Raw genomic sequence first — 14,297 nt, 5'->3', positions numbered from 1 at the left:
CACAATCATCAGTGGGTTTTTTTTACTTTTAAAAGCATTTTTTCTACAACCTCTTCGGCCGAAAAAATCCTTTTAAAAGTAAAAAAAAAAAAAAAAGCCTCTGATCGCGCAGCTCAGCTGTCAGATTGTCAAAGGCTTTTAAAAGCATTTTTTCTACAGCGTGTTCAGAGTGAAAAGGTTGTAAAAAAATACTTTCAAAAGGCTCTGACGATCCCAGCTGAGTTGCCTGATCATCAGAGGCATTTAAAAGAAAAAAAAGCCTCTACCGATTATGCAACTCAGCTGGGATCCTCAGAGCCTTTTGAAAGCATTTTTTTCCAACCTCTTCGCCGAAGTCAACCTATTCACACTCACAATCACACCACCCGAAATCAGACCACGACTCCGAATGCTCCTTATAAGGCCAGGGCTGCCCCAGACAAGCACAATCCAAAACGCACCGAAGACGTCTCCTCGAATGGGGATTGCAATTTTTGCAACCGAATTGCCAAGCTCGGCGCTCAAACAAACAACATACAACCTCCCAGTTCGCCTGGCTAACCGGTCCAAGAAAACAAACTGGTTTCCTTTTAGCTCCTGAGTTCCTAGGCCATCTGTCGGCCTTCGCAGCCCATCTGCAGGATGGCTTCCCGAGCAACGTTTTTGGCAGGCCGACATACGCAGCGTTGAAACTCTGAAGCAAACAGATCAGGAGCCTCCCTGCTTCCGTCTGGCTGGGCGACAGTGCAACAAAACGTTGCTACACTAGAAACGACAGATTGGCTAGTGTTGGCAGATAGTCCTCGATGTTACGACCACAATGGGAACCGGAACTTCCATTGTTAAGCCATGCGGTCGTTTAGTGAGCTGGGCTCCATTTTGCTAACTTTTTGTGTGTGTGTGCCGTGGAGCCTCTCCCTGAGGGAGACGGGCGAGTAAGAAATATTAAATATAAATAAATAGATGGTAGTTGAGATGAGCAAGAACCAGAACTGAAGAAGAAGAAGAAGGAAAAGAAGAAGAGGAGGAGGTGGGGGAGGAGGAGAAGAAGGAGGGAGGGGAAGGAGATGAAGGAGGAGGAGAAGGAAAGGAAAGAGGAGAAGAGAAGAAAAAGAGAAGGAAAGAACGAGAAGATGAAGACAAAGAGAAGGAGGAGATTAAACAAATCACTGCAGTTGTTAAGTGAATCACATGGTTGTTAAGCAAATCCAGCTTCCCCCAGCTGGGAAGGTCACAAAAAGCAGTCCCATGACATGCTCCCCTCCTCGGGACACTGCAATCGTCATAAATATATGTCGGCTTCAAAGCCACCTAAATTTTGATCATGTGAGCGAGGGGACAGTTGTGAGCGCGAGGACCGTTTTTCAGTGCCGGCGTAACTTCGGTCGTTCAACGAATAGTTGTAAGTTGAGGACTGCCTGTCATGCAGACTGAGAGCCGCAGCAAAGTGCTGCAGTGGGCAGAGCTTGCTCTTGCAGATTCAGCAACTGGCTTCTCTCCCCTCCCTCCTCCCTCAAGGGACCCTGTCTGGTCTCTCTCTCTCGTGAAGCTATTTTCTTCTTCCTTTAATTCTTGCATTTCCATGCATTTTTGTCCATGGCCCCTGGACAAATGTCACTTCATTGGGTTGTGCTTTGGAGTGGGGGGGGGGCGCGGAATTATTCCTTAAAAAAATGTGTGTTCTTTGGTTTGAGTCTGCTCGCTTCTAAACCGTACGATGAGCAGTTGCAGGAATTGGGAATCTCTAGCGCCGTGATGGCGAACCTATGGCACAGGTGCCACAAGTGGCACGTGGAGCCATGTCGCCTGGCACGCCAGTTTAGCTCCAGGAGTCTCTGGAGGCTGGGGACAGCAAAAAACATCACTTCCTGTTCAACTGGAAGTTGGGAAATGGGCCGTTTTGGGCCTCCGAGGAGGTGGGGAAGGCTCTTTTCGCCCTCCCCAGATGCATAGAGAGGATCTGGAGCCAGGATCTGGAGAAAGAAAAACAGGCCATCACATGCCAAGAGCGGGGAGGGGTGGGGAGCTGGGGAGGTTGCGCGCACATGCGTGGGGCGGAGTGCATAGAATTATGGGTGTGGGCACGCGTACGTGCGAACCTCCCCTGCCCACCCCTTCCTGGCACGTGATGGCAAAAAGGTTAGCCATCACTGCTCTAGCGTGTCAGAGAGAAGGACTAGGGGGGACATGATAGCATGTCTTCCAATATTTGAGGGGCTGCCCCAGAGAGGAGGGGGTCAAGCTATTCTCCAAAGCACCTGAAGGCAGGACAAGAAGCAACAAATGGAAAATAATTAAGGGAAAGAAGCATGAATGGGCCTGGTGGCTCAGCAGACTAAAAGCATTGTGATTAACACCAGCTGTCTGCAATTACTGTAAGTTCGAAACTCACCAGGCTCAAGGTTGACTCAGCCTTCCATCCTTTCTAAGGTAGGTAAAATGAGGACCCAGTTTGTGGGGGCAATAAGCTGACTTTGTATAAATATACAAAAAGTATGAAGGCTATTGCTTAGCGCATTGTAAGCCGCCCTGAGTCTCCGGAGAAGGGTGGCATATAAATCAAATTAAAAAAACAAAACAAAACAAAAAACTGGAATTAAGGAGAAACTTCCTGACAGTGAGGACAATTAACCAGTGGAACAGCTTGCCACCAGAAGTTGTGGGTGCTCCCAACACTGGAGGTAGAATGGAATAGAATAGAATAACGGAGTCGGAAGGGACCTTGGAGTCTTCTAGTCCAACCCCCTGCTTAGGCAGGAAACCCTACACCACTTCAGACAAATTGTCCAATGTTAAAAATCTTCCAGTGTTGGAGCATTTACAACTTCTGGTTGCAAGCTGTTCCACTGGTTAATTGTTCTAACCGTCAGGAAATTTCTCCTTAGTTCTAAGTTGCTTCTCTCCTTGATTAGTTTCCATCCATTGTTTCTTGTCCTGCCTTCAGGTGCTTTGGAGAACAAGTTGACTCCCTCCTCTCTGTGGCAGCCCCTCAAATATTGGAAGACTGCTATCATGTCACCCCTAGTCCTTCTTTTCATCAGACTAGCCATGCCCAGTTCCTGCAACCGTTCTTCGTATGTTTTAGCCTCCAGTCCCCTCATCATCCTGGTTGCTCTTCTCTGCACTCTTTCTAGCATCTCAACGTTTTTTTTTTTTATATCGTGGCGACCAAAACTGGATGCTGGATTCCAAGTGTGGCCTTACCAAGGCCTTATAAAGTGGTATTAACACTTCACGTGATCTGGATTCTACCCCTCTGTTGATGCAGCCTAGAACTGTGTTGAACTGTGTTTTTAAGAAGGCATTAGGCAACCATTTGTCTGAAATGGTATAGGGCAGGGATGGCTAACCTTTTTGCCGTCGTGTGCCAAAAGTGGGGGAGGGGAGTGCGGGGGGTTGAGCCACCCATAATTCAATGTCCCCCCCCCCCCCGGTGCATGCACGTGTGACCTCCCATGCGCTCCCACCGCTTTTGGCCCGGTAGGCCTGTTTTTTGCCCTCCCCAGGCTCCAGAGGCTTTTTAGGAGCCTGGGGAGGGCGAAAACAGCCTTCTCCAACCCCTCCCCCCCCGGAGGCCAGAAATGGTCCGTTTCCCGATTTCCGGTGGGCCCAAAAGGCCTGAAAATCAGCTGGCTGGCATACGCATGCACTCTGGAGCTGAGCTAGGACAATGCTCGCTTCCCCACAGATACGGCTCCGTGTGCCACATATGGCACGCGTGCCGTAGGTTTGCCATCACGGGACTAGAGTCTCCTGCTGGGGCAGAGGGTTGGACTAGAAGACCTCCAAGGTCCCTTCCACCTCTGTTATTATGTTAAAAAGGGCAAAAAGAGCATCAAAGATGATAAGGGATCTGGAGGCTGGAACGGATGATGAACCACTGAGGGAACTGATGATGAACCACTGAGGGAACTGGATTTGTCTTGTTTAATGAAAAGAAGGACTAGGGGGTGACATAACAGCAGACTTCCAATATTTGGGGGGCTGCCCCAAAGAAGAGAGAGTCAACCTATTCTCCAAAGCACCCAAAGGCAGGAGAAGAAGCAACGGAGGGAAACTAATCAAGGAGAGATGCAACCTGGAACTCGGGAGAAATTTCCTGACAGAACAATTACAGGTAGACCTTGACTTACAAAGGTTCATTCAGTGACCATTCAAAGTTACAACGGCACTGGAAAAAACGTAACTTATGACTGTTTTTCACATGGCCATCGCAGCATCCCCAGGATCACGTTTGGCCGCTTGGCAACTGACTGCTATTTATGACGGTCGCTCTGTCCTGTTCTGCCCCAGCTACAGACCCGAAAGAATGCAGCACACACAAAGTCTGTATAAACCTTAGTTTACTAAAATAAAATCAGGGTTTTTTTTTCCAAACAAAGGCTGTTAATTAACTTTCTTAACAGCCTGCAAGAATTCAAAGAATAAATCATCTTAATCTTACTATGGTTGGCAGAAAGCCCAGAAGCAATTTGCAGAGAACTAAGATCAGGACACGAAGTTGTTCCCTGCAAATTGCTTCAGTCGGTGTTCTTCCTTAAATAGGCTAAGGGAGTGTCCAATTAGCCCCAAGCCTTACTCTCGAGGAGACCTCCTCCTGAGGAGTCACTCCTGCCTTTTGGCAGCTCTGCGCGCCCGTGCATTGAGAAGAGTCTCCTCCTCTTCTTCCTCATCACCCATGGAAGCTTCTGGAGGTTCTGAAGGCCCTGGCTGAATCCCCGCCTCTGGCACCACATCTTCTCCAGCCTCCTCACTGTCCGACTCGAGTGCCAGCTGCACAGGCTGCTGGCGCAGCACCACACCAGCCTCCTCGCTGTCCGAATCAGCCACCAGCCGCACAGGCCATGTACGGGCCACAACATGTCCTAGGGGTTACGTGATCCCCTTTTGCAACCTTCTGGCCAGTAAAATCAACGGGGAAGCCTGATTCACTTAACAACCATTTTAGTAACTTAAAAATGGCAGTGATTCACTTAACATCGGTGGCAGGAAACGTAAAATGGGGTAAAACTCACTTAAGAAATGTCTCCATTTAGCAACTGAAATTTTGGGTTCAGCTGTGGTCATAAGCTGAGGATTATATGGTAAATTGAGGACCATATTCCTGTTACCAAGCATCTGAATTTTGTTTACATAACTGCAGGACACTGCAAAGGTTGTAAGTGTGAGGACCGGTTTTAAGTCACCTTTTTCAGCGTCTTCATTATTTCAAATGGTCGTTAAACAAACGTCCGTAAGTCAAGGACCACTTCTAAACGTTATTTTAGATTTTGAAATTTTTCTTGCATTAACGTTATTATGGTTTACACTCTTGTTTTGTTACGACCGAAGCCATCTCGACTGTTGGAATAAAGATTGCTTTGAGGAGGGGAAAAATCCTCCAAAATAAATGAAATTTTCAGTCGAAAACTCCGGTACTTCTGCAGGAAAAGAAAATGACTTTGTGATGGCAGGCAGCCATTTCAGAGCAGAGTCTGAATCCCATGGCTGATTTTTTTTTTTTCCAGAAAGGCAAGACGGGATCAGAAATGTGTGCTTTTTAAATAATATATCACGCCGTCCTCCAAATCAAATTCCCAGGACGCCGTACATAAAAACTGACGTAATGAAACAACTGGTTTTACAGAACAGCATTGGAAAAATCCTGTCAGCCGAAGGGGGAAGAAAGACAAACTGCCTGATAAAAACAGCCATAAAACGATACAGAAATCAATGCTAGGTAACGGTGGGCAGGTAAGAAAGGAAAATATATTATCCAGCAGAGAGAGAAAAGGAGAAAAAGAGAGAGGAGGGGAAAAAAGAGAGGGAGAAAGAGAGGGTGAAGAAAGAGGAAGAGAAAAGGAGAGAGGGTGGGAAGGGAAGGAGAGAGGGAAAGAGAAGGAGGGAGAGAAAGAGAGAATGAGAAAATCGACAGGGGAGCTAAGCCCACCTCTGACCAATTTCCATCAGCAGAAAACCTGAAGAAGTTCTGCTGTGGATCTGAACTATGAGATATGGTTGGGGATGATGGGTGTTGGATTTGCATTTGGGTAAGATGTAAGCATAATATATAAGAGAGAGGGATTGTTTGAAGGAGGGAGAGAGGGAGGAAAGGAAGGAGAAGGGAACAGTGGAGTGAGGGAAGGAAGGAAGGAGTAAAAGGGATGGAAGGAAGCGAGGGAGGGAGGAAAGAAGGGAAGGGAGGAAAGAAGAGAGAGTAAGGAAGGAGAAGGGAGGGAAGGAAGGATGGGGAAAGAAGGAAGGAAAAGGGTGGGAGAAGGAAGTAAGGAGGGAGAAAGGGAAAGAAAGGAAGGAAAGAGGGGAGAAAGGAAGGGAGAAAGGAAAGGAAGGAAGCGAGGGAGGGAGGGAGGGGAAGGAAGAAGGGAGGAAGAGTAAGCAAGGAGAAGAGGGAAGGAGGAAAGGAAGGAGAAGGGAAGGAAGGAAACAGGTGGGAGGAAGAAGGAAGGAGGGAGAAAAGGAAAGAAGCGAGGGAAGAAGGAAGGAAAGGTGGATGAGAAGGGAGAAAGGGAAGGATGGAAGGGAGGGAGGAAAAGGAGAAGGGAAGGGAGGGAGAGTGTAAGGAAGGGAGGGAAGGAAGGGAAAGAAGGAAGGAAATAGGTGGGAGGAGGGAGGGAGGAGGGAGAAAGGGAAAGAAGGAGGAAGGAAGGAAGGAAAGAGGTGGAGGAGAAAGGAAGGGAGAAAGGGAAGGAAGGAAATGGAGAGAGTAAGGAAGGAGAAGGGAGGGAAAGAAGGAAGGAATAGAGAAGGAACAATAGAAGGGGAAGAATAGGAAGATGGTAGATACATAGATTAGATAGAGATATGAATGGATGGATAGAATAGAGATGATCAAGATAGACGATCAAGCAACAGGGAGAAAGCAGAACCACTCAACTCATTTTTTGCATCTGCCTTTACACAAAAGGAAAAAAAAAAATCCAACCTATCAAAAACAGCACCACAAAAAACCAGATTAGGAAGACAAGTTAAAATAGGGGAGAAAACGGTAAGTGAACACCAGTCTACCCTAGACGAGTTCAAATCATCAGGACCAGATGGATTACACCCCAAGATTCTGAAGGAACTGGCAGACGAGATCTCAAGACCACTGAACTAGATCTTTCAAAGATCCTGGGGATCTTTGATCTTGGCACAGGGGAACTGCCAGAGGATTGGAAAAGAGCTGATGTAGTTCCCATCTTCAAAAAAGGGGGAAAAAAATGATCTAGGAAACTTCAGACCTATCAGCTTGACCTCAATACCAGGGAAGATTCTGGAAAAGATAATCAAAGAACGAATCACCGAACACCTAGAAGCAAACCAAGTAATAACCAAAATCCAGCATGGGTTTGTCAAAAAAAAACAGATCATGCCAGATTAATCTTATTGCATTCTTTGACAAAGTGACAGAATTAGTGGACCAGAGGAATCCTGTCGATATAATTTACTTGGACTTCAGTAAAGCATTTGATAAAGTAGACCATAACCTACTACTAGATAAAGTAGAAAAAATGTGGGTTAGACAGCGTCACCACCAGATGGATTCGTAACTGGCTGACCAACCACAATAGAACTGCATCTATATGTATGCAGTGGAGTATCCCAGGGCTCTGTTTTAGGCCCAGTGCTCTTCAACATCTTCAATGACTTCGATGAGGGGATAAATGGGGAACTCATCAAATTTGCAGATGACATCAAGCTGGCAGGAATAGCCAACACTCCAGAAGATAGGCTCAAGATACAGAAGGATCTTGACAGACTTGAACATTGGGCGCTATCTAACAAAATGAAATTCAACGGTGAAAAAAGGAAGGTTCTACATTTAGGGAAGAAAAACAAAATGCACAGGTACAGTACATGTGGTACCTTGCTCAATAGTAGTGACTGTGAGGGGGATCTTGGAGTCCTAGTGGACAACCATTTAGATACGAGCCAGCCGTGTGCAGCAGCTGCCAAAAAAGCCAACACAGTTCTGGGCTGCATAAACAGAGGGATAGAATCAAGATCACATGAAGTGTTAATACTACTTTATAATGCCTTATTAAGGCCACATTTGGAATATTGCATTCAGTTTTGGTCACCACGATGTAAAAAAGATGTGGAGACTCGAAGAGCAACCTATTCGATTTAGAGAGACATGGTAGATAGATGATAGATGTAGATAGATAATAGACATTGATAGATAGATAGATAGATAGATAGATAGATAGATAGATAGATAGATAGATAGATGATAGATGATGATGGATGGATGGATGGATGGATGGATGATAGGATAGATAGAGATGATAGAGATAGACTTATAGAGACAGATGGTAGATAGATAATAGATGTAGATAGATGATAGATAGATAGATAGATAGATAGATAGATAGATAGATAGATAGATGATGGATGGATGATAGGATAGAGATGATAGAGATAGATTTATAGAGACAGATGGTAGATAGATAATAGATGTTGATAGATGGATGGATGGATGGATGGATGGATGGATGATAGGATAGATAGAGATAGAGATAGATTTATAGAGACAGATGGTAGATAGATAATAGATGTTGATAGAGGGTAGGTAGATAGATGAGAGAGAGGGAGGGATAGACAGACAGACAGGCAATCAGACAGACATTGGAGCCTGGAAAAGACCAGCAGGAACTGAGGTTGGGGGGGGGAGGGAGTATTATTTTGTGAGGAGTGGGAGGGGCACTCTTGAAATGAAAAAGAAAGAAAAAAAGGACACCTTTTGTGTGCAATCAAATTCCCCCCCTCCCTTCCGTCAGCATCCGTCACCCAGCCAGGAACTGCGGCTGCTCCCCTGGGCCTTTGGCAGAGGCAGGCAGGAGCCGCGTTCAGACAGCCGGCTGCCCTCAGGTTAATGGCAAACCCAGCAGGCACCAACCCAGCAGCGAAACCCAGTCCGGATTAATCTTGGCTCTCCATGGATCAGTGCTTTGGGCCAGCCAGGATGCTTTGGATCAACTGGCGGTCCGGCATACTTGGGTAAACTCAAAAACTCGGTTTATTGCGATCCTTGAACCAGGCGAAGGACGCTGTGTGAAGTCGGTGTTTTTCTCTGGGTTGGATGATCCCATCTAAAAAGCAGCCTCGAGGGTCAACGCTCTTTGCCAGGGCTTTGAAAGCCTGCTGGCTGGGGAATTCTGGGAGTTGGAGTCCACGCTTCCAGGCGGAGACACTGGTTGAGACCTAGATTAGGGCAGGGAGGCAACCTGAACCTCCCTCCCTCCCTTCCTTCCTCCTTCCCTCCCTTTTTTCTTCCTTTTTTCCTTCCTCCCTCTCTTTTTCTTCCTTCCTTCCTTCCTTCCCTTTTCCTTCCTTCCTTTTTTCCTCCCTCCCTTTTTTCGTCCCTCCCTCCCTTTTTTCTTTCTCTTTTTTCCTTCCTCCCTCTCTTTTTCTTCCTTCCTTCCTTCCCTCCTTCCTTCTTTTCTCCCTCCCTCCCTTTTTTCTTCTTTTTTCCTTCCTCCCTCCCTCTTTTCCTCCCTCCCTCCCTTCCCTTCTCCTTCCTTCTTTCCTCCCTCCCTTTTTTCTTCCTTTTTTCCTCCCTCCCTCCCTCTTTTCCTTTCTTCCTTCCTCCCTCCTTCCCTTTTTTCTTCCTTTTTTCTTTCCTTCCTTCCTCCCTCTTTTTCTTCCTTCCTTCCCTTCCTGTTTTTCTCCCTCCCTCCCTTTTTTCTTCCTCTTTTTTCCTTCCTCCCTCCCTCTTTTTCTTCCTTCCTTCCCTTCTCCTTCCCTCTCTTTTTTCTTCCTCTTTTTTCCTTCCTCCTTCCCTCTTTTCCTTCCTTCCCTTCCCTTCCCCTTCCTTCTTTCCTCCCTTTCTCCATTTTTTCTTCTTCCTTTCTTCCTCTTTTGTCTTCCTTCCGTCCGTCCGTCTATCTTTCCCCTGTTCCTTTCTACATTCATCGGAGCATTTCTAGCCGATGAACCTTCTATTCAAACATTCACCCACTTGAGAAAGCAGGAATCGGTAACAGCAACAATAAAAATCCAATCTCTATTGCTCCGGAATGGCGTCTCCTTAAAAGAGAATTGCCAGAAGCTAAGTGTAATTAAGGAAACACACAAGTGTTCAAATATATAAGGACCAAAAAACACACAGCGTAGATCATTTTGCAGGTAGCTTGCTTGGTCCAAAGGGACAGACAGACCCTTCCTGGCCTCTGGGACCATCATCCTTCCATTCAAAGAAAACAAATGCCGATTCCATTTTCCAAATCCAGAACACCCACCCGTTTTCACTGCCAAACTCAGGGGTTTTTCAGAAACCCTGGATTCGCACAACCGCCGTAACCCTCCCTCCCTGCCTAGCTGTCCCTCGCCTTTCCCCGAACCCCCAACCTCCCCAACTCAGCTCAACAGCAATCGCTTCCCCGCGTTTGCTTGCAAAGCCATCCCTCGGGGTTGGACTGGATGACCTCGGGGTTCCCTCCCCAGCCCCTACCAGCCTCCGAAGCCCCTGCTGGCTGCCGTGCCTGGCTCCTTGCTTTTTCTTTTCTTTTCTGCAGCCTCAGGAAGGAAGGTCCTTGGCTGCTAATGCTGCTCAATTCGAAAGCATCCCTTGTATTTTTATTTTTATTTTATTTTTTTTAAAAAGGGGGACAGGATATCTCTCCTGCACGCTTCGTTTGGTGCCAGGCCGAGGGTGCATGATAGATGTCACCGTTACCCGGTGACCTCCAGCCGTGCCAAAAGACAAAGACGGCTGCCGCAGCCCCCAGGAGCTGGCAGCTGATCCCTTCCCCCCTCTGCGCCCACCCCCCACTCTTGTCTTGCTTAATGGAGATTCATCTGCCTGCGTTACGGTTTGCTGGCTGCAGCCATAACTCATCGCCGAGACAGGGAGGAAAGAGAGGGACTCCCCCTCCCCTCCCCATAAGGCCATTAATAAAGACACTCCCCCACCCTTCCCACCCTCCCTTCCTGCCCACCGCGGGGGAGGGGGGGGAAAGACCAGCTTGGCAAAGAAGCTGTCGCGGAAAGAGGCTTGACAGGCAGACAAGCCGAGTTGCATTTTTGCATTGCTTTATTTTCTTTTCTTGCAAGCGATGGGCACGGGGTTTTTTTCAACCCGGCAGGATAAAAAGACACTTCGACATAATTTAAGTGGCAGGAGAGAGGATTTCGGGATGGGTCCAGAGCTGTTCAGAAACAACCCCCCTCCCCCAAAGCAAGGAATTATTGATGGCATTCGTACACCACCGCAAACGAGAATAACGGAGTTGGAAGGGGCCTTGGAGGTCTTCTAGTCCAGCCTCCTGCTTGAGAAGGAGACCCTATACCAGTGATGGCTAATCTTTTTGCCATCGCCTGCCAAAACCGGGGGGAGCACATGCGTGCCCACACCCAAAATTCTATGTGTCTCACCCCCTGTGTATGCATGCCTGACCTCCTGTGCTCCTCCCGCTTTTGGCACACAATGGCACTGGCCCAGTAGGCCCGTTTTTCGCCCTCCCCAGGCACCAGAGGCTTTCTAGGAACCCGGGGAGGGCGAAAACAGCCTTCCCCACTCCCTCGGAGGCCCTCTGGAGGCCGGAAACAGCCTGTTTCCTGACTTCTAGTAGGCCCAGAAGGCCCGAAAATCAGCTGGCCAGCGTGCGCATGCGCCTCGGAGCTGAGCACGTGTGCCCACCGATATGGCTCCGCGTGCCACCTGTGGCACCCGTGCCATAGGTTCGCCATCACGGGGTCACAGCATCCTGGGGGTCACGTGGTCTCTATTTGAGACCTTCCCAGCCGGCCAAATCGGTGAGGGAAGGCCAGATTCATTTTAACAAATAACAGAATAACGGAGTTGGAAGGGGCCTTGGAGGTCTTCTAGTCCAGCCCCCTGCTCAAGCAGGAGACCCTACACCAGGGATGGCGAACCTTTTTGGCACCGAGTGCTCAAACTGGAATGCACGTGTACAGTATGTGAGCCCGCTGTAGCGCCGGAAACCAAAAGCGGCCCAGAAAACAGCCGAAAAAACAGCCAGAAAACGCCTTGTTTTTTGGCAGTTTTTGAGGCAGTTTTCCGGCGCTCCGGCGAAACTGGAAAAGTCCCACCAGAAATTGGGAAATGGGCCCTTTTTCCCCTCCGGAGGGTGGGGAATGCCATTTTCACCCTCCCCAGACTCCTAGAAAGGCTCTGGAGGCTGGGAACAGGAAAAAAATGGGCCTTCCCCACCACCACCCCAAGGCCCTCGGAGGCAGGAAACAGCCCGTTTCCCTACTTCTGGTGGTCCCAGAAGGCCCGAAAATCAGCTGGAGCACCGGAGCTGAGCTTGTGTGCCCACCGGTACGGCTATGTATGCCACCTGTGGCATGCGTGCCATAGTTTCGCCATCACGACCCTATACTATTCTAGACAAATAACAGAATAACGGAGTTGGAAGGGGCCTTGGAGGTCTTCTAGTCCAACCCCCATATCGGTGGGCACACAAGCTCAGCTCCGGCATGCATGTGCATGCTGGCCAGCGGATTTTCAGGCCTTCTGGACCCACCGGAAGTCGGGAAACAGGCTGTTTCTGACCTCCAGGAGGCCTCCTGGGGAGGGGGGGAAGGCCGTTTTCACCCTCCCCAGGCTCCAGAGCCTTTCTAGGAGCAAGAAACGGGCCTTCTGGTCCCACTGGAAGTCAGCAAATGGGCCATTTCCGGCCTCCGGGGGGGGGGGAGAGGCCGTTTTCGCCCTCCCCAGGCTCCTAGAAAGCCTCTGGAGCTTGGGAAGGGAGAAAAACGGGCTACCAGGACCACCGAATTATAGATGTGGGCACGCACGCGTGCGACCCCCTGCGCTCTCCCCGCTTTTGGCACGCGATAGCAAAAATAACAGAATAACAGAATTGGAAGGGAATTTAGAGGTCTTCTAGTCCAACCCACTGCTTCCAGACAAATGACTGTTCAGTCTCTTCTTCAAAACCTCCAGTTTTTAAGCTTTCACAAATTCTGAAGGAACGCCAATCCACCGATTAGAGAGGTAGCCCTCGACTTATGACCACAGCTGAGCCCAAAATTTCTGTCGTGAAGTAAAGTCATTTCTTCAGTGAAATTTCTCCCATTTTATAGCCTTTCCGGCTAAAAATGAATAATAATAAAAAAAACCATTAAAAAGTAAAGATAAAGGTCAGTCCAATGAAGGAAGAGGTCTCATTCTCTCTTATTTAAATTATGCACGATATATTTGAATATAAAATCTAATTTTCCGTGGTTTGGCTGCTGGGTGTTTTTCTTTCACATTTTCCCCCTTGAAAATGAACGATTTTCCTGTCAGACATCGCTAAATATACCATTCCTGTATCTTCTGTCAGTCTTACCTTCATAACCCGACAAAGTGATATAATGACCGGATTTAAAAGTAATCTCCACCCCGGTCATTTTTTCAGTGTTATTTAAAGCAGAATTCCCAAGCAAATCCAGAAGGTATGATTTGCTTCCCCTTTAGAGCCACTCAACTGCCGACATCTATAATTTAGCCCAAATCCTCAAATATCTCACTGCATGTTCAATACTCACCAAGCAGAAACATATTCAAGCTTTATTTAAAAAAAAAAAAATCCAATATAACAGCCGAAGCACAAGAATTCTCCTACCTAATCCAAGCAGCAAATTCAGCCAATCCCACCTTCTTATTTAAACCGGTAAGGTTGGATTTCTTGCTTTATAAACCTTGATGCCTCGAGTTATGTTTTAGCATAGAATCATGGGATTGGAAGGGGCCTCGGAGGTCATCTAGTCAAACCCCAGGTTGGGGCAGAAACTGCAACAGCACTTTGGAAAGATGGCTATCCAGAAGTATGTGCGTTCGGTGGAAGAGGCGTATGCATTTTATAAAATGTGGTTTATGGAGCCTGAGTGGCGTAGGAGGCTAATGCCTCCTACTAAGGCAGCATTTAACATCCAGCTGCCTGCAATTACTGCGAGTTCAATTCTCACCAGGCTCAAGGTCGACTCAGCCTTCCATCCTTTCTAAGGTGGGTAAATTGAGGACCCAGTTTGTGGGGGCAATAAGCTGACTTTGTATAAATATACAAAAGTATGAAGGCTATTGCTTAACGCATTGTAAGAAGGGTGGCATATAAATCAAATTAAAAAAAAAATAAAAATGGATTTTTGAAGCTTTTCCGATACAGGTAGCCCTCGACTTACACGCATTCGTTTAGTGACCGCTCGAAGTTACGGCACTGAAAAAAAGTTTTTCACACTTAGGACCGTTGCAGCTTTCCCTGTAGTCACGTGATCAAAATTCAAACCACTCGGCAACTCGACTCACATTTATGACGGTTGCAATGTCCCAGGGTCATGGGATCCCATTTTGCGACCTTCTGACCAGCAAAGTCAATGGGGAAGCCAGA

This window comes from Pantherophis guttatus, chromosome 1 (assembly GCF_059756535.1).
Source record: "Pantherophis guttatus breed Tessera chromosome 1, ASM5975653v1, whole genome shotgun sequence".
NCBI lineage: Eukaryota > Metazoa > Chordata > Lepidosauria > Squamata > Colubridae > Pantherophis > Pantherophis guttatus.
Note: the sequence above shows the minus strand (reverse complement) of the source record.